Source organism: Plecotus auritus (genome assembly GCF_963455305.1).
Source record: "Plecotus auritus genome assembly, chromosome: 5".
In the NCBI taxonomy this organism is placed as follows: domain Eukaryota; kingdom Metazoa; phylum Chordata; class Mammalia; order Chiroptera; family Vespertilionidae; genus Plecotus; species Plecotus auritus.
This window is the reverse complement of record NC_137776.1, coordinates 29,458,883-29,486,004: the sequence shown is the minus strand read 5'-3', so window position 1 is coordinate 29,486,004 and position 27,122 is coordinate 29,458,883. Positions and strand designations below refer to the sequence as shown.

Here is a 27,122-nt window from a genome sequence, read left to right as displayed (position 1 = left end):
GTGAAGTTCATATATAAGAACTTTTATCTCTTTATAGAAGTTTACTTTTGACTGTATATTTAAGTCACTTCCTGGAAGGGACAATTCTTCTACAAAAATATTTGTTAGAACAGGGCTAAACCTTCATTTAAAATCATTTCTCAGAGCTCTGAGTTTGATCTTGATAAGCTGCTCTGTATACTTTAGTTCTGTGATTACACAATACCAAGATAACAAAAATAGCAGTAGGAAACATCAGTTTTATTCACGCTCTCCTAAAATGATTCAGGAGTAAGAGATTGTTTAGGCTTACATATTTAGAAAGAAATACCTCTCTACCTGTGACCCTTTAGAAAGTAATTATGGGTGAAGCTTTCTTTTGGCTCCTGAACCAGGATTTATGAAACATTCACACAGAGACAGACCCACCACCTCACAGGCATGGCTGCTTTTGTACAGGGTATGCAGTGAAGTCTGCATACGTCTGGGATCCATTATTAGTTAAGAATTATGGTAATTCAACCCAGTGTGTCTGCCTCACAGTTGTTTGTTCTTGCAAAGGCCTGCACAGAGACATCACACAGATCATTTGGGGGCTCCTGTGCATCATCTGTAAAATTACTTAACATTTTTATGTTGAAAGAAAGAGTATTAAGTCAGGGAATTGGAGGGGTTTATCCTGTACTCTTCATTTTTAGGCTATTTATTGTTTGCCTGTAAGTTCCAGAGTAGATAACCTCATGAAATGTTGAAAGGTGGCTTTAGGTCTTCTGTGGGTAAAGCTGTATTGAAAATGAAAAGCATTTGTAATAGGAAATTAGCTTGCCCTCCCTTCTATTGAGCCTATTTTCTGGTAGTCATCATTGTGGGAAGAAGAGAGGAGTATAGTTCGAAAATAATGTGATGAGTTGGCAAATGCAGAAGTTTCCAGCATTTGGAAGCACTTTATTCTGACAAATAGTTTATTTTGTGATAGTCTTTTTATATATGCCTCACAGAATGAGCTTTTAGAAGCATTATTCTTAATATGTATTCATTCATAAGAAGTTAATTTGTGCATTGGGTTCCTATTGATAGGTATTTGTTTATGTGGTCACAGCTCCTTGGTTCTAACAGTTTCCAATATTTGAGCCATATCATTTTCTGTTTTGTAGAACAAGGTGTAAGTATACAAACAAGTTAAGAGTTTTGGTGATAAGATATATTATAAAAAGCAGCTGTTTGATCAATATTCAGTATTTCTTTTCATGATTCACTAGAAGAGACTTAATTTGGTTTATCAACACGAGCAATAAAAATCTTTGAAGATGTTTTGGGGAATGTGAATCCTTCTAACACTTTAATCATTTGTGGTGCAAAGTCTTTCATTTATAAAGTAATGACCGTTTGAAGGAAAAATCCCTAGCAGAACTTAAATTTTTGTTGTAAAGGAGATGAAAGAAGAGGCTAAGAAACAAGTTTTCCTCACCTGTTTTCTTAATTTGAACAGTTTTCTTTTTATAGAGTAGAATAAATAAATATTTGCTCTGAAGGAAATTTATGATCAAATTGAGTTTTCATTTTTAAAAAGGGCTTAAAATCCTCCATTATGTGGAAGATACATCAAAAACCAACCAACCAAAACAAAATAACCTTCTATTCTTAGTTTTCTTAGGGAAAATATAACATTCTGAAATAATCATAGAATCATTTCCCTAATAATCCTGGAATAGCAGTAGACCATGCTTTAACAGCACCATGCCAGACCATTCTACAATGTTTATTTGTAAGATGTAAATGGAGAGAGATGAGGGGTGTGTGTGTGTGTGTGTGTGTGTGTGTGTGCACCAAATGCTACTTGGCACATGTACACCCTGAATTGTGCTCGCTTGCCTTTGCCCTGTTGAGCTTAAAGATGTGATTTGATAGTCATTTATAGACTGAAACAAAAAGAAATCAAACCTGCCGTTGGCAAACAACTTTTCCTAGAAATACATTTCTTTGTGAAAACATTGTCTTTCTAACTTCCTGAACAATTACCATCTTTGCCTCTCTTTCCCATTTCTCAGGTAAAACCTGAAACATGAAAGGGAATGAGGTGCTATGGGGAGTGTGCTCATGTCTCCTAAGCCCTCATCTTAAACATCTCCGCTTGTCTAATGTGTTTTGCTGTCTATGAAAGGAGAACATTTGTGAGGCATTTAGCTCAGGTGCCCTTTGCTTCACCTCTTGTGCAACCATCTTTTCTGTTTCTTCTTTTTGGTAGGCCTGTGTCTCTCTAACTTGGTTCTGACCTAATAGACCGTTTTCCAGTATCTCCCCTTTCCCATTCCCTTTGTTTCCCACCTATGTTCCTGGCATCCCCCCCCCCCCCCCTTTTTCCCCTCCATTCTAGAATTCCACAGTACTTGTGGCCTACTCTCTGCACAGAGTAAACTGAGAGCCCAAGGAGGGCAAAAAGGACGCAGCAGCCCAGCTGCCTTTAACCAGCGTTTACCCCAAATTCTCTTTTTCGTTTTGAAACTGCAGCTGGGGAGACAGAGCAGGCTTTGGCAAAGACACAGACCCAAGCCATCTTTTTAGGTCCCTTTTTTTTTTGGTCAAGGATCCTGTACACCCATCTCCCTCCTTCCACTTCCCCTCTCTGTGTGGCCTTTTTGTCTGGCTCAAACCCTGTAGGCTCTGGCACTTTCCCTTTTCCAGGGTCACCTCCGCTTCCTGCATTCCTCCCTATTTATTTGGCACTTGGCTCCCCCTCTCTCCTAGCCCCCTTTTGCCCAGACTTGAGGATTCGGCCTCAGCCGCCCTCTGAAGTCTGCCACCCCGCCCAGCCCCAGTGGCCGGAGGGCACCGATGTGGCCTGGGCCCCTTCCGCAGCCCCAGTGGTGGGCGAGCCCATGCCCTTGAGGCCTCGGGGAGCACAGACTGGCTCTGAGGGGGCGGGGCAGACGGGAGCTGATTGGTGTCCCGCCAGAGCCAATCAGCGGGAGGATCAGCCTAGTTGTACGGGTAGGAGGTGGGGCCAGGGGTGGCCTTGGTCCCACAGTGACCCGGGAGCCTGGGGCCCGGGGCCGCCTTTTCCCACCCCTCTCCTTCCACCCCTTCCCTCTAGCGCAGGCAGAACTGAGCCAAACGCGCACCCCTCCCAACCCCTCCCAGAGGATGCGCGCATTCAGACTGGAATCCTAAGAATGAGAAAGTCCAAGCAGCCCACTTGACCGAGACACACACTTCCTCTTATTTTTAATTGAGAAAAATCCAGGCCCTGACCATGTGACGTGCCCCATTTTGTTTCCCTCCTCTGGATACTACAGTTTACTAAGACGCCGTGTTCCTTCATCTTCCTGTTAAAATCCGGGAGCTGGAGGGAGCTACAGCACGTGGTTGTGGGATTGGTGGGCTTGGCTCAAGACTCTCACATTTACATCCCTAACTAATGGGAGGGAGGAGAAAAAAGGACAGAGAAGGGTTAGGGACCACGGGGGGGAAAAAATAATTTGTCTTGAAATTGTATTAGGGTCAACACTATATTGAGTGCCCATAGTTTGCAAAGCATGGACAAAAGCTGACCCTTCTAGGCCAAAGGAGCTCACAGTGAAATCAAAACATCTGATAGGAGCTTTCAAATCTTGAGCATTTAGAGATTCATTGCAAGGGCTCGGATCGGGTTCCTTTCTGAGGTTGAAGGAAATACTGCTTAAGCTCTCAAAAACAGATTTTACTTTTGACCACTGACCGCCCACGTGAAAGCTCCTCGGGGCAGCCTGGGCGACCTGATGTTTGAAACCTGCTAGATTTGTGTTGTGCTCCCTCAAATAATCAAAATTATGTACGATATGTTACTAGATGGGACAGAAACTTTGTCCTTCCTAAAATAAAGAAGGAAAATGAGAAAGAAATACTATGGAAGTATTTTTTTCCTCCCCCTTACCCCAGGCCTCTCAAATATGCATTTCATACCAGCCAAAGTCCCTGAATCATAACCAAAGGCCACAGTTTTCCTTAAGTGCCGATAAAAACATCCCAAGTGAACTTGTAAGGAAGAAGGACTGCCCTGGTTTAAGTGCTATGCCCTGATACTGCTTCTGAGCTGTGGGAAAGAGTTTCTCTGTTGTTCCAGAAAACTTTGAACATCTAACAATTCTTAATTTCTGCCATCGTTTAGGTGGCTTTATAGTAAAAAAAATAAATAAAGAAAAAATCCATAAAAATTTCCATATACCATTTATCTGATTCCCCCCCCCCCCAATAAATACTGTCTCCAGTATTGCCATACAGTAAGGGACTTGGAATTCAAAAGTGCATGCTTCCCCCCCCGCCCCCCATTTTCCCCTTTTTTGGTTTATCAAGATTCCTGGAAATGGCTTTATGCTATCTTGACTGATGCAATGGAAAAAGCAGCTCCTTGGAGCCAGAGACCTTGCCTTGTAACAGCCAGTGCCCTTCACTAGCTGAGTGACCTTGGACAAGTCACTTAAGTTCTCTGGACCTATTTCCTCATGGGTAACTTGAGAATTTTGTTCTAAATTATTCTAACCTCCTTTGCAGCTCTAAACATAGGACTATTTTGTAGAAAATGACTGATAGTATTTAATGGGTCAGTTGTAATGAGGATTCTTTTTGAGGAAGCTGCTGATGGGGTCACAATGAAGTGCCTTAGAATATTCCGTTTTGTACTGTCCCGCAGACACTCTTTATGGTTTGATTAAGGACTGACTTTAACCTTTCTTGTTTGGAGGGGGCATATGCAGGTTTGAACACACTTTAAGACAGACCCTCCTGACTGAACCAGTCTAAATTTTTGGAACTTAATCTAGATTGGATTAGGCTCCTCCCCCCTCCCTTCCTTTTTAAACTGGAATGTGTGAGGGAATTCAAGTCACCTGCTGGACCTGCATTCTAAGGTCAACTATTGGAAGCATCCCTCCCCAACCCACAGGTCAAGCTTTAACCAATCCATTTCTATGACATTATTCTGCTTATTCTGTGGGAAATCACTTCTTCCACTGGTGGTCTGTTTATGGATAATGTTTCTCATTTGTACCATCAGAATCCTACAGTGAGATATCCACTTGAGTGAATGGGAAAGAAATCTGAGCGGTCAATTGGGGACTATAGGAAATCTTCCATAATTTTTTGTTTAGTTTTCATCTTCTCTGTTAGATGTGTGAAAAAGCTCAACATTTTTCCTGCCGGCAAAATGATTGTCATCCAGCTTTTTTGTGCTTTCGGTTTTCAATTAGTTGAGCTATACACGGCTTTGATGACCCAGTGTTATCTTGGCTGTTGAGGTGCCAGTGTATTCAGAAGTTCCGAGCCTTTGGGCATCTCCGTGTGGATTTCATAAATCATTAGAATAGTCTGTTGACTTTTTAATTCAGAACTTCATTGACTTATCTTTTCCTCCTGCTATAATCAGATATATTTCTTAGCTGTATAGGATATAAATGGTTCTTTTTATTGGGTGGGTTGGTAATTTAGGATAATGGAACATTTCACAATGTTAAGGTTTTGTTTTACTTTGTTTTAAAGGAAGCCATTTCCTCAATTATTTCCTCATGTTGCAGAGTTACTAGAAATTGTATTCAAGGAAAAGAGCTTCTTGTGAATTCAGTTTGAAGTCAGTTTCACACTAAAGATTCCGTAACTTTTTTTTATTAATACATTTTGTGTTTATTGGACACTCTACCACATTTATAATTGTGTAATTAATTTATTTCATTACCTTATGAGTCCATAACTATGTGGCAAACTTCATACTCTCTTTTTAAAATGTTATTGCAATATATTCAGAAGTTGTAATCACACTGAATGTTAAATTAACAGAATTATATTTTAATATTAGTATGGCATAATAGCGTACAAATTTCATACTAATTTCAAACTAATGTGAAAGAAATAGTTACAAAAAGTTACTGTAAAGCTTTCTAAAGTATCATCAATTTACTTCTAATCTTGTCTTACATTATGGAAATGAATCTCTCCCATTCTTAATTCACAGAAAAAGGGGGCACATGGATTAGATAAATGTAATGTACTGTCATCAAAAGGCAAAGGAAAATTTTCCATTTTAATAATATCTTACTGCAGGCTCTGCTATAATCTGTTCAGATAAATTTGGTTGGGTGTTATTTGTGCTTCTTCAGTGAGTCAGTGATCTTTGAATAACAGAGCTTTTAAAAATAATGTGTTTGTGTTGAAAAGGTTGCTTTTCTTTTTCAACTCCCTTTCTGCATTTTCATGAATGATGACAGCAGAATTGGATGTAACTCCAATCATCTCTATCTTCAAGAGGAGAGGAGATTTTGTGGCTCTATTGCCCCTCCCTGAAGGTTTTATTTAGTAAGCTGAGCTGCATGCCTTGTTTTTTCCTTTTGTCATTCCATGTTCGATTTCCCCACTCTGTGTCACACTTCTCACCATCCCATCTACCCCTGACCTCACCCAGCTAGAGCCAAACTCATATTCAGTGAGCAATAATTGGTTGGCCTGAAGAAGATACCAGAGAAACCCCAGTTGTAGTAAGGGAAAAAGACTGATAATCTTTCCCCCTTTTTTTCTGTTGACCAAAATATACTTTGATGTGAGTTTTCTGATCTTCCTTGACACATTTAGGTCATGTTGCTGAACAGTATCACTTAATCTTGAGAAGTTGATAGTTATATTTGTTGAAATGATCAAGGAGGCATTCTTTTATTTTTATTTTATTTTTTTGTCTTCAAATATATTTTTTGTTGGGTGGCAAACAAACTATAATTTGTAAAGAAAGTCACGATTCTTTTAAGAAGCTTATGATTTAAGTAAGCCAGGCAAAATTTAAAAAACATATAAAAACATAGCAGTTAATGGAAAGTGAAATATTCAGTAATTACTATGTCTTCAACCATTACTCACTTGATATTCTTTAATGATCACTTCCCTGTTCATTTAAAATTTATTTGAAGGGCTCTATGGGATATGATAAGTGATCACACTTACCCTTGAATGTCAGGGATTGTGGGAATAATGAAGAGAGTTTGAGCAGGTTTAGAAGCCACCCACCTCCCAACTCCAACATAGATGATCTGACCTTGACCACTAAACTACTGTTTCTCACTGGTCCCCTCACCCCCCTTTCCTCAGTAAACACCATGGAGCACCTGTTGTGTTCCAAATGGCACATATTTTGTTGAAAGAGGATGGGGGTGGATATTTGGAGAAAAAATATGGGAGAGAGGGAGGTTCATCCAAGAGATTACCAAATTTCTTATGGCACAATTTATCTGGATTCAGATAAATCAAGATTCAGAGCATGCAATCCATGGAAGTCAGCATGTCTCATGCTCTAACAGGGCAAAAGTGCCTCTCCCCCAAAGCATCATCCCAACCATGTTGCTTGCCTCGCAGTGACACAAGTGCACTTACACAGTTTATAAGTCAGTTGAGACTCTCATGGGGAAGAGTGGTCCATTTTCAGATATTCAGCTTGTAAACACAATATTGGCAAGGAGCTAGAAAAAGATATCTTTTGGATCTGTTGTCCAAGGGAAGCAGCCAGGAAAGGGGTCCAGGTGTTAGACGAGCAGGAGTTCAGTGAGTACTTGTTAGGGGTTGGTCAGGGTTAGGAAACATGGGGAGAGGGGGCCTGCAAAAGAAAGTGTCAAGTCTTTTCTTTTGGTCTTAGAAGCTCCATTCTTCAAGGACTCCCCCACTCCCTCACCCCCCGTTCAGTGGGTGGCTTTTATTTTAGTGGTGAAAGGCTCTAACCCTCCGACCTCTGGTTCCTGTGCTTGCTTCTGGCTGGAAGTCCAAGCTCCTTTGAGAATTTGTCATTGCTCTCTCTTAAGTGTGCACACACACTCTCTTTCTCTCTGTTTTGATGATGTGAGTCATGTTTGTTTTGAAGTTTGTAGTAGTTCCATCCAGAAACATAAAAAGCATTTTGTTAAGAGCACCACGCTTTGTGATAGCTTGCTGGGCCAATCATACTAATTTTTTTCTTAAATTTTTCTCGTATAGGCAATAGATGCACATGCTATAAATTTCAAGTAATTAAAAACATTTTTTAATTGTAGAGAGTGAAAAAGATGGCTCCCTCCCACTGTTGTCGCCCAGCTTCTCTTCTCATAGGCCACCATCAATGCTGGGCTTTTTGTTGTTGTTTTCTTTATCTTTCCAGAGATGAACTGCTTGTAAAATTTGAAGCTTAGTAATAAAAAGTTGATTAAATGCCCTTTGCTCAAAGTCCCAAGTTTCTGCACTAAAGGAACACAGCATACAGTATAACTCTTACAATAGACTCACTGCTTTTTCTGTTAAAGGGAAGAAGAAAAGTACTCTTTACTTTCCATGCCTCTTTGGAGTTTTGTGTTTGTACAAACTGATTTTTTCCCGCCTGTTCACTTCCATGGTAGTACTCAGGCTCACCTCCCCCCCCCCCCCCCGCCCCGCTCCCTTCCTCACTTAATGAATAACTAGTTCTTAATATAGTATAGTAGGATTAAATATAAAGGTTAAGGATCCTTTTAAAGACTTTCTGAACACCAAGTTCTCATGGTTTTGAGAGTTCAAAAGAATTAATGCTTTTTATTGGAGTGGTCTTTCACCATTTCCAATTCTGGGAGTAGTTTATTTTAACAAATATTACATAGAGTAATAAAATAAATTCCTTTACTCTAGTAATTTTCTCTCATTTTCTTCAAAGTTATTAATACTTTGGAGAAAATGAGTGGAATATAGAGAACCTATGACATCTCCTAAGGAAGATAGCTATATGTATTACAGAGATCATTTCTCCTTCGAACCAAAGAGAAACTCTCTAATGTTTAAAAAAAACTACGACTGATGCCCTGATATCCTTGCTAATTGTGGTCCAGGTAGAGTCTGAGTAGAATGGGGTTAGTTCTTGTTACAAAACAGAATATGATATTCAAGAATATGATAACAGATAACATTTAAATCAGGATGATCAGCATTTTATCACTTTTGGTGACTTGTCCATAAGAATATGCCAAAAGCAAAAATATCAATTTTCTTCCAGATCATCTAGAGTAAGGAGGAATGAAATTCACTAACCTGAAGGAACTTTTTAAAAACCTGTTAAAAAGTTTAGTCTGTGAAGCTATGTAGTTTCTTAGGTGTGTGCATTGTTTAGCTTCGAAGTGTAACAAACCATCCCAAAACTGATTGTCTTAAAACATAAATCATTTGCTAGATCACCATTCTGGGGATTGGTGATTGGGACTGGGTTCAGTGGGGCAGTTCTGCTTGTCTCACCGGGGTGAGAGAGAGAGAAACATTGATCGGTTGCCACCCATACACAGCCTGACCTAGAATCAAACCTGCAACCTTTAGGTGCATGGGCCAATGCTCTAACCAACTGAGCCACATTGGTCGGAGCCTCTCAATACATCTTTCATTTAGTTCATACTGAGAGCCAGGCACTAGAGACTAAAATAGACATGTCCCTGGCTTTGTGGTGATTATAGGAGGCAAAGAATAAGGAATTGAAACAAAGAATTGTGTTACTGTAAAATGTGGTCTGTTGAAGGACAGTGTATTAAGAAACAGAATAATGGGGAACCACTTAAAATGTGGGGGCAGCTAAAACGATTTAAGAAAATATCATTCAGGTTTATGAAGGTGGAACAAATATTTTTATGTCACATGTTCCCTGGACCAGGTGCAGATTCAGGCCTTGGGGTGGCATCTTTTCTAAGAGTTTGATTTTTTTCACTAGAGAAAGCTTTTTATTTGATGAGTGAGGGCTGGAAGCTCACCTCTAGGAAAAATGCAAAAAATTATACTGAGGCTTCTGGTACCCATGGATGAAGTGCCATAGGTGGTTGGCAACATTACTTATGCTGTTTGTCCTACACTTGAGGATTACACCCTCTAACATCCTCAGGTGACACCCTTAGGCTTAGAGACCAGTGTCTACTGAGGGGAACCCAGAGCCAGAGGACATTAGGCATCTTGTACTATCCTATTCTGCCCTGTAACCAAGACTGCCCTTTCCCCAGGTTCATGAGCTGAGAACTCTGAGTTCTTGGGTGAGATGGGAGCACTGATTAAATGCCCTTTGCTCAAAGTCCCAAGTTTCCGGTGGTTTGAAAGAAGTTTTCCCACAGGAGCACAAATCCAGATCTTGGTGATGCAGAGTTGTTAATGATGGGAAAACAAATGTGAACGGTTGTACGGATGCATCCCAGTCAAAGGCAAGGCCATACTTTTGTTAACTCCTTGCCGCAGATCTCCTACCTGGCAGAGTTGACAATTTTCTTTTACCAGAATCTTGAATGCCTTAAATATTCCTGAGGTTACAGAATAGAACCACACGGGCACAGAATAAAATACGTTGTGGTAGGGGCAGGGGAGGGAGACCCCTCGCATCTTTTTAAGCATTGGTTGAGTATGTATTTTTATCCTGATTTTGACAATTTCCCCCCAACTCCTCCCTCACTTTCCCTCTCTGCCCTCCCTTCCTAATTCCAGCTCACACTTTGAACCACAGCTAAACAATAACTTCCTTTCAAAAGCTGATCCATTCCCTCTGGTTAGATTAAGGAATATAAATATTACATTTGTTTAAAGAATGGGTAATGACTTAATTTCTGAAAATATTTTACTTACACTAGTTAGGTATCCTGGAAGTTATTGAGATTACAATGAAAACTTCCTCTTTTGCCTAACTTGACCACTTTACAGTGTGTGTGTGTGTGTGTGTGTGTGTGTGTGTGTGTGTGTGTGTGTTTGGAGGAGGTAGGACAACAGAGGGTTAGGGGGTGGAAACTACAGTCCAATAAAAAGGGTTATATTCCTAACACTAGGTCTTTAAAAATATTTTGCAGCCTGAGCCGTTGGTCCCTCACAAGCCCCTACAAGGGACGACCTTCAGAAAGTGTGCAGGCTTATTGTTTCTCAGGTCTTTGAACTGGGTGAGGAATGTGGCTCAATAGGGAAAAATGAATGGCTGGTGCTTTTAGCCTCCAGCCTGAAACTCGCTGGAGGAATGTTATTGTGTCTTCAAAGCCTGCGTCCCACTAGGCTGTATTTGATGGGCTCTTGAAAAGCGCCTTAGCATTATCAAGTACACAACAAAAACCTATGCCACCCAATTCGATCTAATTCACTGGCTACTTTTACACAGATTTTTAAATTAATGTCCCTTCTCTAAGAAGAGAGTCCCCATGCCCCATTCCCTCCCACCCCAACTGAGATGATTTATTGTTTCTCACTGGATAGGAAACTCCAAGCTTTTGAGGGGTGGGGCAGGGTGTTGGAGAATATATTTTTAAAAATAGTGGCAGGAGGTATTTAGGAAGGTAGATAGAGTTCTTAACTCTGAAGAGTTCAGAATGGATTTCCACTATTCCTTAGTAACATTGCATTTGCAGTGTAAAATCAATACTTTTAGATGATCAGAGGAAATAAAAGTAGTTTGTTTATTGGGTTCAGTGTTCTTTCAGAGTTTACCCCTTCCTGAGAGATGATGGAGACCCCTGTTCTTGTTCCAGTTACTGCTTTCATGGCACTCTCTCCTACTGACAGTTGTGAGCTGTTTCAGAGTACACCTACTATTTATTCATCACGACTCCAGTATCTGAGGAGGTGCTCCTAAAGCACGCGCCAAGTGGTGGACTTGTTATCAATAGTTCAGGAGAAAGTTGTTGAATCAGGGGAGAGAATGGCTTTAGAAATATCCCAAACAAAAGCAATGCTATGGAGATATATATATATATATATATATATATATATATATATATATATATATATATATATATATATTACTACCTCAAGCCATTTCGTTTGCCAAATATTTTAAAAATCAAATTCAAATGTAACGATATATTTAAAAATAATCAACCAAAATGATAGGAGTCCTTGATATCAGTGGCTAGGAAAACTTGGGTAAAATTAATTACAATTGCATCATCCCTATTTCTGAAATCCTTGGATGCTTCCTCTGTTCCCCAAACTGTTCTTTTAAAGATTGACAGAAACTTTGCTTTGTTTTGACAAGATTTATTTCTCTGCTTTCAACAGTAGTTCATCAACTTTCATTCTACTAATAAAGTTCTTCTGATGTTAATTGTAGCTTGCTGATCTAGGTCATAGCATAGCATTTTTACTGAGGTTTAAAAATATCAAAAGCAATGAGAAAATTATTTGAAAAACAATTATTATATTATAGTTACCTCTATTTTTAAAAAGAGGTCAGTTATTAAGTATGTGATTCATAGAGTCCCCTTCTAATTTGTCCTTATGCTCTTTTCTTTTCTTCATCTTGGGTTTATTGTGGCTAATTAATCCCTCTGTTAAAATAGGGGTAAGGTCTGAGAAGAGGAATGAAATTTAAACAAGTTCATTTTGCTGGCATGGCGCTTGTTAGCTACTCTGCTAAAAAGGTACCTTAGCCTGGAAAATTGAACCTAATTACCAAGATATGAGATTTTTCCCCTTCATTTTGTTTCCACTACTAGATTGAGGCTGGGCTAGTTTGATGACCATCATAATAGAACTAAAGGCCCATTGCATGAATTCATGCACGGGTGGGGTCCAGCTGGCCCACCCTGATTGATCGGGGCTGATCGGGCCGGGCCAGCCAGGGGAAGGGGCTAGCCCACCCCCTGGTCAAACTCCCGGTTGAACTCCTGGTCGAGGGGACAATTTGCATATTAGTCTTTTATTATATAGGATGTGTATTCTAGTTTGTCAGCTACTATAGCAATCCTTTATAAACATTGCTTGAGATTTCAAGTATTAAGCTAAAATGTAGGATTCAAGCAATTTTACATAGAGCAAAACATGTATCATACTTTAATATAAAACACTGCAACTCCTCAAGATCTGTAATATAAATGTATTCTGTTTTATTATAAATAGGACTTCAGTTTTCTTGGCCCTGCATAGTCATTTGGCATTCTGTTACTTTCTAAAACTTGACTATTTATGCTGCTTTCCAACAGGTATGTGTCTGGTATTGAGCAAGGAGGCTGTTTCTCTCTCTGCCAGTGTGGTTGACTAGGTTCAGATGCGTAGTGGAATGAGCCTGGCATTTGGTAGATACTATTTGTTGTAGATACTGAGTGAATGGATGTGAGACCATATGTTTGTAAACCACAGTATGGGAAATATGCCAGCATCTCCTGTATCTGTAGACCAGAATCATATTCTATTCAGGAGGACAGAGTTTTTCTTTCTTTCTTTTTTTAAACATGTTGAATTGGGCAATGCGTTTATTTATTATTTTTTAATATATATTTCTTTATTGATTTCAGAGAGGAAGGGAGAAAGATGGAGAGAAAGAAACATCAAAGATGAGAGAGAATCACCGATTGGCTGCTTCCTGCATGCCCCCTACTGGGGCGGGGGTTGAGCCCGCAACCTGGGCATGTGCCCTTGGCCGGAATTGAACCTGGGACCCTTTAGTTCCCAGGCCAACGCTCTATCCACTGAGCCAAACCGGCTAGGGCATGATAGAGTTTTTCTTAACTCCATTACCACTACCTGGCACTTGTCTTAAAGTTTTCTATCCTTCCATAATTAAGCTGTAGTAATTACTGAACCTGGACATTTGAAGAAATCATAACTGGTCATGAAGATAGCAGCGGGGAATTGCTGAAGAATCAAATGTTTGTAGACCAGACAGGAGAGAATGCTCTGGTTAAATTAATGCAACAAGGAGTTAGTGAGTTTCTACTGAGTGGCAGCATTTTCCTATGTTCTTGAGTTATAACTGTAGAGAAAATAGATACATATTCAGGCCCTCACAGAGCTTTTTTCTTGAGGACAAGTTGAGTGAGTCAGCTTCCCCTAGGGCAGTGGTTCTCAACCTTTCTAATGCCGCAACCCTTTAATACAGTTCCTCATGTTGTGGTGACCCCCAACCATAGAATTATTTTCGTTGCTACTTCATAACTGTAATTTTGCTACTGTTAATGAATCATAATGTAAATATCTGTGTTTTCCGATGGTCTTAGGCTCTACAGCAGCGGTTCTCAACCTGTGGGTCGTGAACCGCTAGCAGGGTCGCCTAAGACCATCAGAAAACACAGATATTTACAGTATGATTCATTAACAGTAGCAAAATTACAGTTATGAAGTAGCAATGAAAAGAATTCTATGGTTGGGGGTCACCAAAACATGAGGAACTGTATTAAAGGGTCGCGGCATTAGAAAGGTTGAGAACCACTGCCCTAGGGGGACAGATGAGACCCCCTGAGAGAAGTAACTGGACTTCTGGCCCCTTTTATGGACGTGAGGGGTTGACAATGTTGATTTGTACATGGAGTTTCACTAAAAACTCATGATGTCCTTTTGCCTGGATCCACGTATATGGCTGACACTCCTTGTGGCGTCTGAGGTTACCCTGTGACTCACAAATGAAGCAAAGTCAGATTTTTCTGACGTAGTAGGGCAGGATATGAAAGAGAAGAAAGTAAGAAAGTAAGAGTTGAAGTTGATGTGCGTCTGCTTGGGAGAGATTGTCTTACACAAAAGGCAAGATCTGGCACAGGCGACAACTAGGGAAAGGGTGTGAGAAGTGTGTGACATCTCCGGGGAGCCCTGGGGAAAGACTGGGACTGGCCAGTGTGGCCACCAATGTGTACTGGGCTGCGGGCATGTGTTGGTGTCATGAACCATAGCTTGTGTTGTTGTAGGGTTGGCTGCTAGTACTTTTCACTGGGGATCCAGAGTTTCCTTTTTAAGACTATTATGCAAAACTGGTAATGTATGTATATACTAACCCAGGGGTGGGCAAACTTTTTGACTCGAGGGCCACAATGGGTTCTTAAACTGGACCGGAGGGCCGGAACAAAAGCATGGATGGAGTGTTTGTGTGAATTAATATAAATTCAAAGTAAACATCATTACATAAAAGGGGTACGGTCTTTTTTTATTTTATTATTTCAATAGTTTTATTCATTTCAAACATTTTAACAAGAAGAATGTAAACACTAATTATTATAATTTGAAACTTCAAAAAATGGAGGAATCATAGCACAATAACATACCTTATATTGAAGATGGCAAAGGCAAAATAAAATTGCCTAACAAAGGAAAGGTACAAAAGCCTTTCAAATTAAACTTAAATATAATAAAATAATTTAAAACTAAAACAAATAGAAAAGAACAAAATGTGTAAACAGTAAACTAAACATTTTCTTTAGTGCAACTTCCAAATTATGCCCGGGACGTAGATGTAGATGGCAATGTAGACTGGGTTGAAAGGTTTTTGGTCTTTAAAACATCAACTTCAGTGGGAACAGTGTTGTTGGTCTCCTGTTTAGCTAATGCTCTGATACTGTGCTCTCCAGGGGCGTGTCTCCCTACATCACCACAATAACGTGTCTACGCATTCCCAGGGTGATGTCGGGGGACGCGTCCGCGGGCATTACAAGGAGCCTCTGGAAGATTGAGAGGTTGTTCCTTCTACTGAATGGGCGGATATAAATCCGCCCACTCAGAAGAAGGAGCTGCGGCCGTGTTTCCCGACGTTGCCATGTTAACACTGCTGCTGGTGAAGGAGCGGAGGGGAGAGCAAGAGAACCCTCCACTCTTTCGGCTCCGCGGGCCGGATAGAACAGCTGAACGGGCCGGATCCGGCCCGTGGGCCGTAGTTTGCCCATGGCTGTACTAACCCTTCTTTTCTGAAATTCTGTTGGAAAAATATTTAATGTTTGCTTTTCTCTACATTTATTCTTTGTATAAAATGTTTGGGAGGAAAAGACCAATATCTTGAAACTCTTTATTAAAAAAGCTGTTATTGTGATATTATTATGTATTTTACAAGTAAGGATCTTCAGGCATATTCCTGTTAGATCTATGCATCACAGGAGGAAATCCCACAGTTTTGAGGTAACCTTTTTGCGTGGTGAACAGCTTTTGTGGTGAGGCAATTTCTTTATAGCTAACTTAAATCCACCATTCTCAAATGAGCACATTTTCTTCATTCTGAATTTGGCAGTGGTGACAAGGTATGGCCCCTGTCCTTTTTTTTTAAAAAAAATATATTTTATTGATTTTTTACAGAGAGGATGGGAGAGGGATAGAGAGCTAGAAATATCAATGAGAGAGAAACATCGATCAGCTGCCTCTTGCACACCTCCTACTGGGGATGTGTCCACAACCAAGGTACATGACCTTGACTGGAATTGAACCTGTGACCTTTCAGTCTGCAGGCTGACGCTCTATCCACTGAGGCAAACCAGGTAGGGCTCTGTCCTTTTTTTTTTTAATTGAGGACATAAATTTCATTTTTATCAGAAGATTTAAGTTTATATGATACAAAAATCTACAGTAGGGCCCAGTAAGATTCTAAAAACACATTAAAAATAAAACACAATGAATGTACTTAAGTGTGCAGAAGATAAAACAGAAAATCCTAACAACCTTGGTACTGTACCTAATTAGTTTGCTAAAGAGGGAATAAAACTGGAAATGAATTTAAACAGGAATTCTTAGAAGAAAATAGCCATAAACATAAAGTGTTTCATAAGTGATTAGACAATGCTAATTAAACTGAATATGACTTTCTGGGTTTCTAATATAATATATATTCATTTGCTGAAATTTAATTATAGAGTCAATTTCCTCTGAAAGAAATTTTGCATCATCCAACTTTTTAATAAAAAAAACAGTAATTCATCAAATAAAATTTACAGTTTGGAGGTCTTTAAAGAGGCCAGGGGATTTAAAGGTACATATTTGAAAACCATTTAGAGAGCAGAACACATCAATCTCTATATATAAAAGCCCAGTGACCATTATGGCTGAACGACCAGAACGACCGGTCGCTATGATGCGCACTGACACCAGGGGGCAGACGCTCAATGCAGGAGCTGTCCCCTGGTGGTCAGTGTGCTCCCACAGCAGGAGCACCGCTCAGCCAAAAGCCGGGCTCATGGCTGGTGAGTGCAGCAGTGCTGGGGGGAGCCTCTCCTGCCTCCGCGGCAGCACTAAGGAGGTGAGCCAAGCGGTAAGGAGAGAGCAGGCGGGTGGTAAGGTGTGAGCAGGTGGGTGGTAAGGTGCGAGCAGGTGGGCAGTTAGGAGTGAGGGGTCCTGGATTGCGAGAGGGCGCAGGCCAGATGAGGGGCCCTTCTGCCCCTTGTGCACGAATTTCATGCATTGGGCCTCTAGTATTTAAATAATTACCTAAATCTGTCTTATCACTAATTTTTAATCCAGTAGCTTCTTTAAAAAAGTGTTTCCTTACTTTCTGACACTGCAGATGCCATAGGATCATCTTGTTTAATTCCTGCCCCCATCCTAGAATCACTGGTCCTCCAAGGAGCCCTGGTTTCTTTCGTTGGAAAATCACATTACAAACCCCAGAATATTGGCACTGGATGAGTTTGTTGTACTGGGGTGTCATTTCTTTTATGCCTTCTTGGCTTTCAGAGCAAGGAAATGCATGTGTTTATACTAATCCATATATGTAAACATTTTGATAAATATTTCTATATGTAGCTGTTTGTATACCAAGCTAAGCATGAGTTCATACTGATGTCTCTTAGTACTAATCAATTTCCATATGGATCATGGTAGCCTCCTCCCCTGCTTATCTGTCACCTCCCACTCCAGCAGTGAGAAGCCTTGCTGTCACCATCCTTCATCCATCTACTTGTTCCGTTCCACTACATATATATACACAGCAGTGTCAGAATCATTAATTCACTCTGCTATAGGAAACAACTTTATCAACCAGAGTACAGTGCTTATGTACAGTTTTAGTTTTGTTTTGTTTTTGCCTTTAGTCTTATAGACTCATTCACTTCATTTCCAAAGTTATTCAGGTCATTTCCCCACCCCCTGCAATGAGATTTTTGTGTGCATTTGTAATACATTTAGATTCTTTTAGATTCTTCTGCCACATTCTGAATTCACCTGGGTTAACTGATCTCTTAAGTAATTTTTTAAAATTTGCATATATTAAGCTTTACTCTTGATGCTATGAAGTGCTATGGGTCTTGACAAATGCTTGATATTTTGTATTTATTAATACAGTGTCATGCAGAATAGTTTCACTGCCCTAAAAATCCCCTGTGCTCCCCTATTCAACCATCTTCTTCCTCTCCCCAATTTTTGGCAACCACTCATCTGTTTATCTTGGTAGTTTTGCCTCTTCCAGAATGTCATATAATTAGAATCGTATAATATGTACAGTTATCTGATTGGCTTCTTTTACTTAGCAGATAAACTTAATATTCATCCATGTCTTTTTTGTGGCTTGATATTTCATTTATCTTTATTATTGAATAATATTCCCTTGTATGGATATACCACCATTTGGATATCCAGCCCATGGACCTTTTATGAGATATTTCCCCATGTGTCTTTGAAGACCTTTCTGAAGTCAGCTCTCAGTTTTCCCTTAATCTTAACCATTTTCACATTTTACTCATCATTCTGATTTCTCAAACCTGCAATCAATTTTTTGGTTCTTTCCAAAACCTATAAAGAATTTCACATCGTTTTCCTGCCCAGAATTGGCCAACATTCTATAGTAGAGAATTTCGGACCCATCCAAGATACAGTTGGAGATTTGCTTCCTGATTCTCCATGTTCTCCCCATTTTAATCTGCTTTGTGTTTAATCTGTGTCTGTGTTTATTTGTTCAATGACAGCAGGATATTATAGATTTTTGTACCACCTTAGAGCCACTGTGATCATCAGAGCCTTCTTAAACTCTCTTCCTTGAAGGACCTAGCTATTTGGATATTTGAACAGTTATTTGAAACCTTTTACTGGTAGTCTTAAAAAAAAATACTTTATAGGCTCTGGCCAAGTAGCTCAGTTGATTAGAGTATTGTGCCAATACATCAAGCTTTCGGGTTTGATCCCCGTTTGGGGCAAGTACAAGAATCAACCAACGAATGCATAAATAAGTGGAACAAATTGATGTGTTTTTTTTTCTTCTCTTCCTTCCTCTTTCTCTCTAAAATTAATTTAAAAAACTAAAATAAGTACTTTATAATTTGGATGCAGTATAGGTGTTTATAAAATCTTCATTTTTACCCCTTACATAATTGGTTCCCAGGTCTCAGGAAATCAAGTTAATAAAGTTAATTTGAACTTGGTTGTCATCAGTTCTGGGTGTCCAGTGGGAACCTGGAACTGGCCACATACTTCTGCCTGGTCTGGGCACGGAATGGTTCCCGCAAGGCAGCCACAAGGTCCATCCCAGTCTGGATTCATAGTTTGGGGACAAGCTTTCCTTGCTGGACTGCAAGGGGCTTGTTCCAGGCCTTATAAAGGGACCACTCTGTGGTGGGTGAATGGGAGCTAATCATCCTTATGTGAAGAAATACAGCTACTTAGCAACTCGCTAAAAGGGGCTTGAAGATCATATTTATATAGTCTTTTAACACTCAACAAATTTGTTTTGAGCGTTTACTACATACAGAGTGGAATCACCCTAAGGCTACTCTTCTGGGTTGGCTGCCATTGACCAAGGTAAAACCTCTTATCCCCGCAGGTGCTGTGGGGCAGGTAATCAGAACAGGGAGTGATAAGGGGCCACAAAGGCACAGATGCTTTGTTCAAATGCCAGGACACAAAAGAAAAATAATAAAATATCAGGCCGTTTATGCTTTATAGTCCCATTCCACATATTTCTTCCCCCCCCACCCTTTAAAAACACAGGCATTGATTCTCTCTCTCTCTCTCTCTCTCTCTCTCTCTGAAATTGTCTCAGCTTGTTGTGTAATTCTGGCAATAGCATTCCTGACATACTAGATCATAAAGATTAGAGCTAGGCGTCTTTTATACTTCTCTGTGTTTTCTCCATATATTTAACCTTGGGTTACATGTGTAATTTTTCAAACACATTCCCTTATAATCAGTTTTGTTGTCTGTACTTGTTGACAATGAAAGCCTGTGGAAAAGGTGTTTAAAATGTAAGACCCAGGGGTTTCTTTAAACACGCCCTTTTCACCAAAATGAATCTCTGAATAAAAGTTGTTTTTCTTTTTTCTTTTATAGCAATATATTTTTATTGATTTCAGAGAGAGGAAGGAAGAGGGAGAGAGAAACATCAATGATAAGAATCATTGATTGGCTGCCTCCTGCACATCCCCTAGTGGGGATTCAGACTGGAACCCAGGCGTGTGCCCTGACCGGGAATCGAACTGTGACCTCTTGGTTCATAGGTTGACACTCAACTACGAGACACACCGGCTGGGCAAAAGTTGTTTTTAAAACGGTTTAAAAAGTGATTGACCAGAAATAAATCTCATGTTCTCTTGTGAACCATATATTAAAAATAGAAATATATATTTGGTAATGGCTTTTGTTTCCAAATTTCCAGATAATTGAGTTCCTAGGTCATGGACTAGAGACATTCACAGTATCCTCTATAGAATACTGGAGTTGTTTAATTCTGCACATTTCAGATTGTCACCTAAGTCTAGAAGGAATTGGTATATGACTGGACTGTATTTGCATTTAGAGTATTAGCAACCCTCCAGAGTACATATGCTGGGCTATTTATGAAACAACTTCAGCTGACAGCTGAAGATCAGAAGATTCTATTTTGGGAAGTGTCCTAAATGTGAGGTTCTGTGGTTAAAAAAAATTTAGAGTCCTACAGATAAGAATACTTAAAACAGGAAGCAGTGGTAATTTATTGCTTCCTGTAGAAGTATTCTTATCAGTATGATAAGCTTTAGGTTTTAGTTCTGCTTTCCTGCTCTGCTTTTCTTTTTTTTTTTTTACTCAGCTTCTGTAAGAGGATTAAAAATTATACACACACACACACACACACACACACACACACACACACATATATATGAGAAAAAAAGAGAATTTACTAACATCACTTTTTTTCTGTCTTGATAAGATTCTCTCATTTCCTACAACTCCAATGATATTTGCTCAACTAAGAGAAAAACTATGCTACTGTTCACTCATTCCATTGGTATATCTATTGTGTGTGTACATATAGAGTTGATTCTATATGTATTGTAATTCAAGGCTAGGTTGACTATTATACGTGAAGGGTCAAATGATAAAATAGAACCAGCATGGACAGAAAAGAACTGTGAATTTTATTCATGATTTTGCCACTTCCTGGAATCCATCATTCTTCAACCTAATTTTCTGGTCCGTTAAATTGGACGTAGTGCTATTTACCCAATGGCTCCTATAGGGTTGTTCTGAGGATCAAAGGAAAGAATAGATGGAAGTGCAGTTGTCAACTATGAATTGCCTTTCAAACCTAAGGTTTGTCATGGGTTAAGTCCTACCACCCCTTTTGTCCTTAGAACACAAGGGGCTTTTGGTTTATGTCCCTTCCTTATTAAAAATAGTTTCCAAACTCAGTCAGCTTTCCTAGATTTCTTGGCTGGAAGAGTGTTTCATGGTTGAATGCTTGAAAAGATGCATCAACATTGATCCTGTAGCTCAGATATTTGTTTTATGAAGTATGAGTGTTGTACAGTTGAATTCTAGGAAACTGGGTTGTATTTATTAGCTTGGCAGAGAACAAACAAAGTTCTACATGTGGCCTAAATTATTTATAAGCTATAAGTATAAATCAGGATTAAAGACTGAAATGTATTTATTAAATTTTAAAAGGCAATATATACATGCATTTTGTAATTCCTATGGATTTAATTACATACTAAATGTGGAAAGTAAAAGTATTACTGGATAGCAATGAATGTTTTCTTCAACCAAACCCTTGTTGATACATATCTCTGCTCTTGAGTGTCAGCACTCTTTGCCAGAGGAGTCTGGTGTTACGTGCTGAGCTAGGCAGAAGGGACGATCAGCTTAAGAGATGGTTAAAGGAAAAACAGCAGCCTGATTCCGAATTAGTATGGGAACTAGACCAACTCTTTGAGGTTGATAATAGGACCTAATTGATGCAATTTATTTGTCCCAAAGAAAGGAAGCTTTGGAGAGTGAGAACTAGCTAACTCTTTTCTTGACTTTTCACACTTGCTATTCTAGAATGACTTTGGTAGTGTTGGTGGTGTTGTGATTTTAAAGGTTACCATGTTTTTATGAGGAACAGTGGGCTAGATGTGAGCTCATTCTTGGCCTTGACTTGTCTTTGTCAAGATCACAGATTTGTGGGAAGGATAATGACGATAAAGCACATGAGGCGGTAGAGGAGTTTATAGCTGGGTCCCTGTGCTTGAGTGCATGGTATTAGTCAGCTATCCAGAACAATAATTTCAGTGGCTCACTAGACTCATTTATGTCCCCAAATAATTTCAGAGCATTTGGCTCCATCAATCAAGGACAAAGAAAACAGAAAATGAGAGGAACAAAGGGGTAGGTTAAAGGAGGGGTTAAATTCATATGACAGTTTTATAGATAGCCATTGATCATAGCTAGTGATTTATAATTACCCAGGGGTCAGGAGTTAGAATTTCAGTTACTTGCCATTTTGTTTTCCATGTAGAGTAGATTATGGAAACTGTTACGAGTCCCTTGAATTTATTGAGAAAAATATTAGGGCTGAAAGTATCCTTAAAGGTGATAAAGCTTAAAATGTTCATTCTATAGATAAACTCAGGCCCAGAGAAGTTAAGTCACACAAGGTAATACAGTTGTCTCATGGTAAAGTCAGCAACCCTCTTCCCATGTATTATCTTCATGATGCTGTCCCCCTATGCTATACCACATAAAGATGTACATGTGTATAATGCTTTGTCTATTTTATATAATATATATTATATGTTACATGTTACATTCACATATGTACAGTGTTATAGATTTAATTGTTCTTTTATTAGTTCCTCAGATGCTTATAATTGGGAAATAAGACTTAATTTTTGCACTCGTAGAATTTATATTCTAGTAGGAGAAACAGACAATAAGCATAAAAACTTATTTCAGATAGTGGTAAGTACTCTAAACACAACTAGTATAGAGGAGTTTATGGCAAAATACATGATCATAAATTTATCAAAGAATCTAAGTGGACCACTCTCAAATTTAGTTTAAACTTATTATTTATGAAGTTCGTTTTGTTTTGTTTTTTAAATTCTATTGGGCAAGAAAGATTCTGATTTTCAAAGATATGTTTGGGGAAAAATTGTGATTAATGAAAATAATTAAAGGATTTAAAAGATAGCTTGTTACATGAAGTTTCCTTTTTATATTGATTGATTATTAGCCCTACTTGAAAATCATATATGAACATTGGTAATGAACTGTCTGTATCTATGACTCAGTGAACCCTAACCATAGAGTTTTAAAAATGTATTTATGACCGCTTGAACTTTATTAGTGCTTTTTTTTTTTTTTAAACCTTTTATTTCCTTTCTGGGAAAGGAGTGGATTTCCCAGCACCAGCAGTGCTCATCAAGTAGGAGAGCAGTGAAACTGTGATGCTGTATTTTATATTACTTGAAAGGCCTCACCTTATTAATAGTAAGACCATCAGTGGATTCTATGTCTTAACTAAGATAAACCTATGCTTGTTATCAATGAATGGACCAAGTTCATTCAGAGAAGTTGAACTTGAGTCTGTAGATTTATGGCTTATTTTCAAATGTATCTGTTTTCCCAGAATCATAGATATAAAGTTTTGGGGAAATAATGACCAGAGGAGTGCTCCCTCATTACTTCTCTTGTTCCCACTAAAATGATAGCTTTGTTAAACTATAGTTTACTCTTGACAATGTGGGGGTTTGGGGCTCCAACCCCCATGCAATCGAAAATCTATGTATATTTTTCGACTCTACAAAAATGTAACTACCTAATAGCCTACTACTGACTAAAAGACTTACTGATAACATAGTCGGTAACACATATTTTGTACATATTATATACTGTATTCTTACAATATAGTAAGTGAGAGAAAAGAAAATGTTATTGAGAAAATTTTAAGGAAGAGAAAATATATTTACAGTATTTATTTTTTAACCCACATATAAATGGCTCCATGCAGTTCAAACCCATATTGTTTTAGGGCCAATGGTGCTTTGATGTTATAATGATGGGCTGATAAGTTGCTGCCTTTATAATGGAAGGAAAGTCTCTAGCCTCCTGTGAAACTCTTTAGAAGCCTAAAATGACAGGTCATGCATGTCTAGGTTTTCCATCCGTGGACTGGTTGGCTAGAAGGACAGGCCCAGAAATGCTTCTCTGGTTTCTTGCAAGATACACCTAATCTGGTTTCTTTAAAGCCAGATCACAATTATTCTATAAAGAATAGCAAAGGGCACAGCTGGAGTGGCTTAGTTGGTTGAGCATCATCCTGTGCACGGAAACATTGCAGGTTCAATTCCTAGTCAGGACACATACCTGCATTTCGGGTTTAATACCCATTTGGGACACATATGGAATGCAACCGATTGATGTTCCTCTCTCACATCGTTGTCCTCCCCCTCTTCCTATTTCTAAGCAGGTCCTTGGGTGAGGATTAAAAAAAAAGAATGGCCAAGGCCCTTCCCTCTGGGTAAGATTATTGATTTAAGCCTCCAACAAGCATTCTAGCTATAAATAATTTAATCCAGGTTTTATACATCTTGATTTGGTCATTTTTGTTTTGGAATCCATGTTACCTGACATGACCTGTTCTCCCATTGGCCCTATTAGTTCTTGAACTTATTTCAGCACTCTTTTCATCTTAAGTGGTTTTTTTAGGTTATGAGATCCAAATTTAGACTTGCTGATAACACTTGGCTGCTAGTTGACTGGCACTGGGTGGAAGTCTGTATGTTTAAGGAAGTACAGTATTAGGTCATTTTAATCCTTTAATCTTCCTGTAGGCTAGATACTGGTCTGCTCTAACACCTACCTTTCAGATCATTGTTTTCTGTGACTTTTAAAACCAATAATGGGAACATATGGCACCAATCAAGTGTAGAGTGTGTTAGCTTTGACTTTTATTGCTTTTTAAAAAACTGATCTTAACCTACTTCCTGGAAAATGTTGGCCGAGTTAACTTTTAGTGATGTTTTGGATATGCCATTTGCTTTTAGGTGTTAATTCTGTGATCATTCTTGTTTTGAGCTGCTCTGGACAGCTGGCTCTAGTGGTTTCATGGGGACATGCTAGTGGGTTGATGAAAACCTAGATAGGTGGGTGGCGGGGAGGATGGTGTTGAGAGAGTGATCTTCATTATCTGAATTCCTGCAATTATAAGGTTTTAGTAGGGAAGTAGAAGCTATAAAGATATTCACTAATGAATTAACCACTTCTATTCTCCCTCCTAGCTATTATCTCTTTATACTTAATACCAGGAATTGCTCCTCCATCAGTTTTATTCAACATTGAAAATGAACATATTGCAAAAGATGCAGGATGTTATGAAATTAGTGAAAGTGATGTGGAAGAACTACTGAGGTTCACTAGGAGTCAATGGCAAGGAAGGATCTGGCAGGATTAGATGAAGGAACTGTTAAGAAACCAAATATTATGACTCCTTTAGTACTTCGAAAGTCCACAATAAAAATACCTGATTAAGAGAGGCCCTTGGGGAAATTGATGAAGCCTCGGGGTATTCCTATCAAAGTGATCTTTTTAATGATTGTTCTGTGGAAACCAAACAGAAGTCAGAAATGAAACATGAAGAAAAATTATCTGCTCCCCCACCAGCCCCCAAAAAAGAATCGATCACAGTTTGTTCATTCTAACACTTGGACAGTAGAAGCAACTAAAATGTATTTGGTTAAATATAAGGTAAAATAGCTTTTCCCCATATATTTTCATTTCAACCTTTCCAATATTTTTATTTTCCAATATGAAATTCCATTTAAACTGTTGTTTGCTATAAAAATTGGACCTCTGTTGTAATTGGATTTTACTTTCTGAAGTGTTCTTCTGGTTTCAGTTATGTTCAGTCTGTATAGATGTCTTGCATGTTGTAGTAAAACCAGTTAGGCAGATGGTTGGTTTCTGATATGCTTACATGTATATGAGCATTGAGACCTTGACAACTGCAACAAAGCAGATGAACGGCAGTGTCAGTCATGTACAGAGATGGTGCTGAGATCAACACCACCGCGATCTGCTTTTACTCTTTTTCCTAGGATTCATAACTGCATCCTCATTTAATCTCTCTTTTTCCTGGTCTTCATGTACTTTCCATAGCAATTTTAAATCCACATTTTAAAATCTGATTCTTTGTCACATTCCTTTGGTGATCCTTTGTTATGCCAAAGGTACTCTTTTATTAGTGCAGTAAAAGCAAAAGCAAAATATTATTTAGAAAATCTGGTGTGGGGAGAAATCATAACATTTATTTTCAGATGAAATAGACATGGTATTGGATTATGTGCTGTTAAAGGTTACCCATTTTTCTTCGTTTGGCATGAAGTACAGAGTTATATATAGGGATTTTCACTTTATTAGTATTTGGAGTTCATTTATTATATACCATTGATACAAATGAAGTTATTAAGTGATTGGCCCAGAGATTATTATATTGAGTAGGCCATTGTAATACCCTGAGATTCATTGTTGGTATTGACAGTGAAGAAAAGGGTAGCTTTAGCATTGCTAAAGAGAAATTTGATTCAAAAGTCAAAATTTTTGTGAATGGAGGATTTATGTAGGGTGTTTTTTGATGGCATTTGAAGTTTATTTGGAACTGTTGTGAGGGTAATAAATAATTCCCGCTGTAATAAAGCTTATATAGTAGAAACCAAGAGAGAAAGACCACAAAAATGCTGACATGTTGGCCATTGCAAATCACATGCACTATAATTTAATATTTTGGATTGCTGGTGCTAGAGAAGGAGAAAATACTATCTGCTGCTGTTTTGTGTTTGGAAAGCAGATGGCATCTTTTTAAAAATACCCTTGAAATTTAAGCTCTCCGGGTTGCTCATTTCATTTTCATGTTGGTATTCAGAGGGGGTAACCACCAGGATCTGAGATGTGGCATCCATGGCACTTTTTGTGGATTTTGTTTGTAATATTTTTGTCATAAATGTAGACAGTAGTTTTCCAAGAGAGCCTTAATACAGGATGCTCCAAATCTTGCATAATTTCAGGACTGAAGAAACCACAACATGGTATAAAAAGAAAAACCCCAAAAATGTAGTAGTTTGAATAAAAAGGAACCCAAAATAGGATGGTAGGGAAATGTTTAGGGAATGGTAAGTTAAAACTAATGAGACCCTCCAGTGTAAGGCTGTCAGCAATGCATTCTCTCCAGTTTTTCTGTTCCTTATACTCATAATATTTCCTCTTGACTTTGAAGGTAACTTTGAGCAGAT

At 38.8% G+C, this 27,122-nt stretch overlaps 1 protein-coding gene across 3 annotated transcripts in view; it reads left to right on the top strand.

The window, feature by feature from the left end:
- The window catches only part of IRS1 (insulin receptor substrate 1), a 60,150-nt gene that overhangs the window by 4,220 nt on the left and 28,808 nt on the right, over window positions 1-27,122 (top strand). The window lies entirely within an intron of this gene.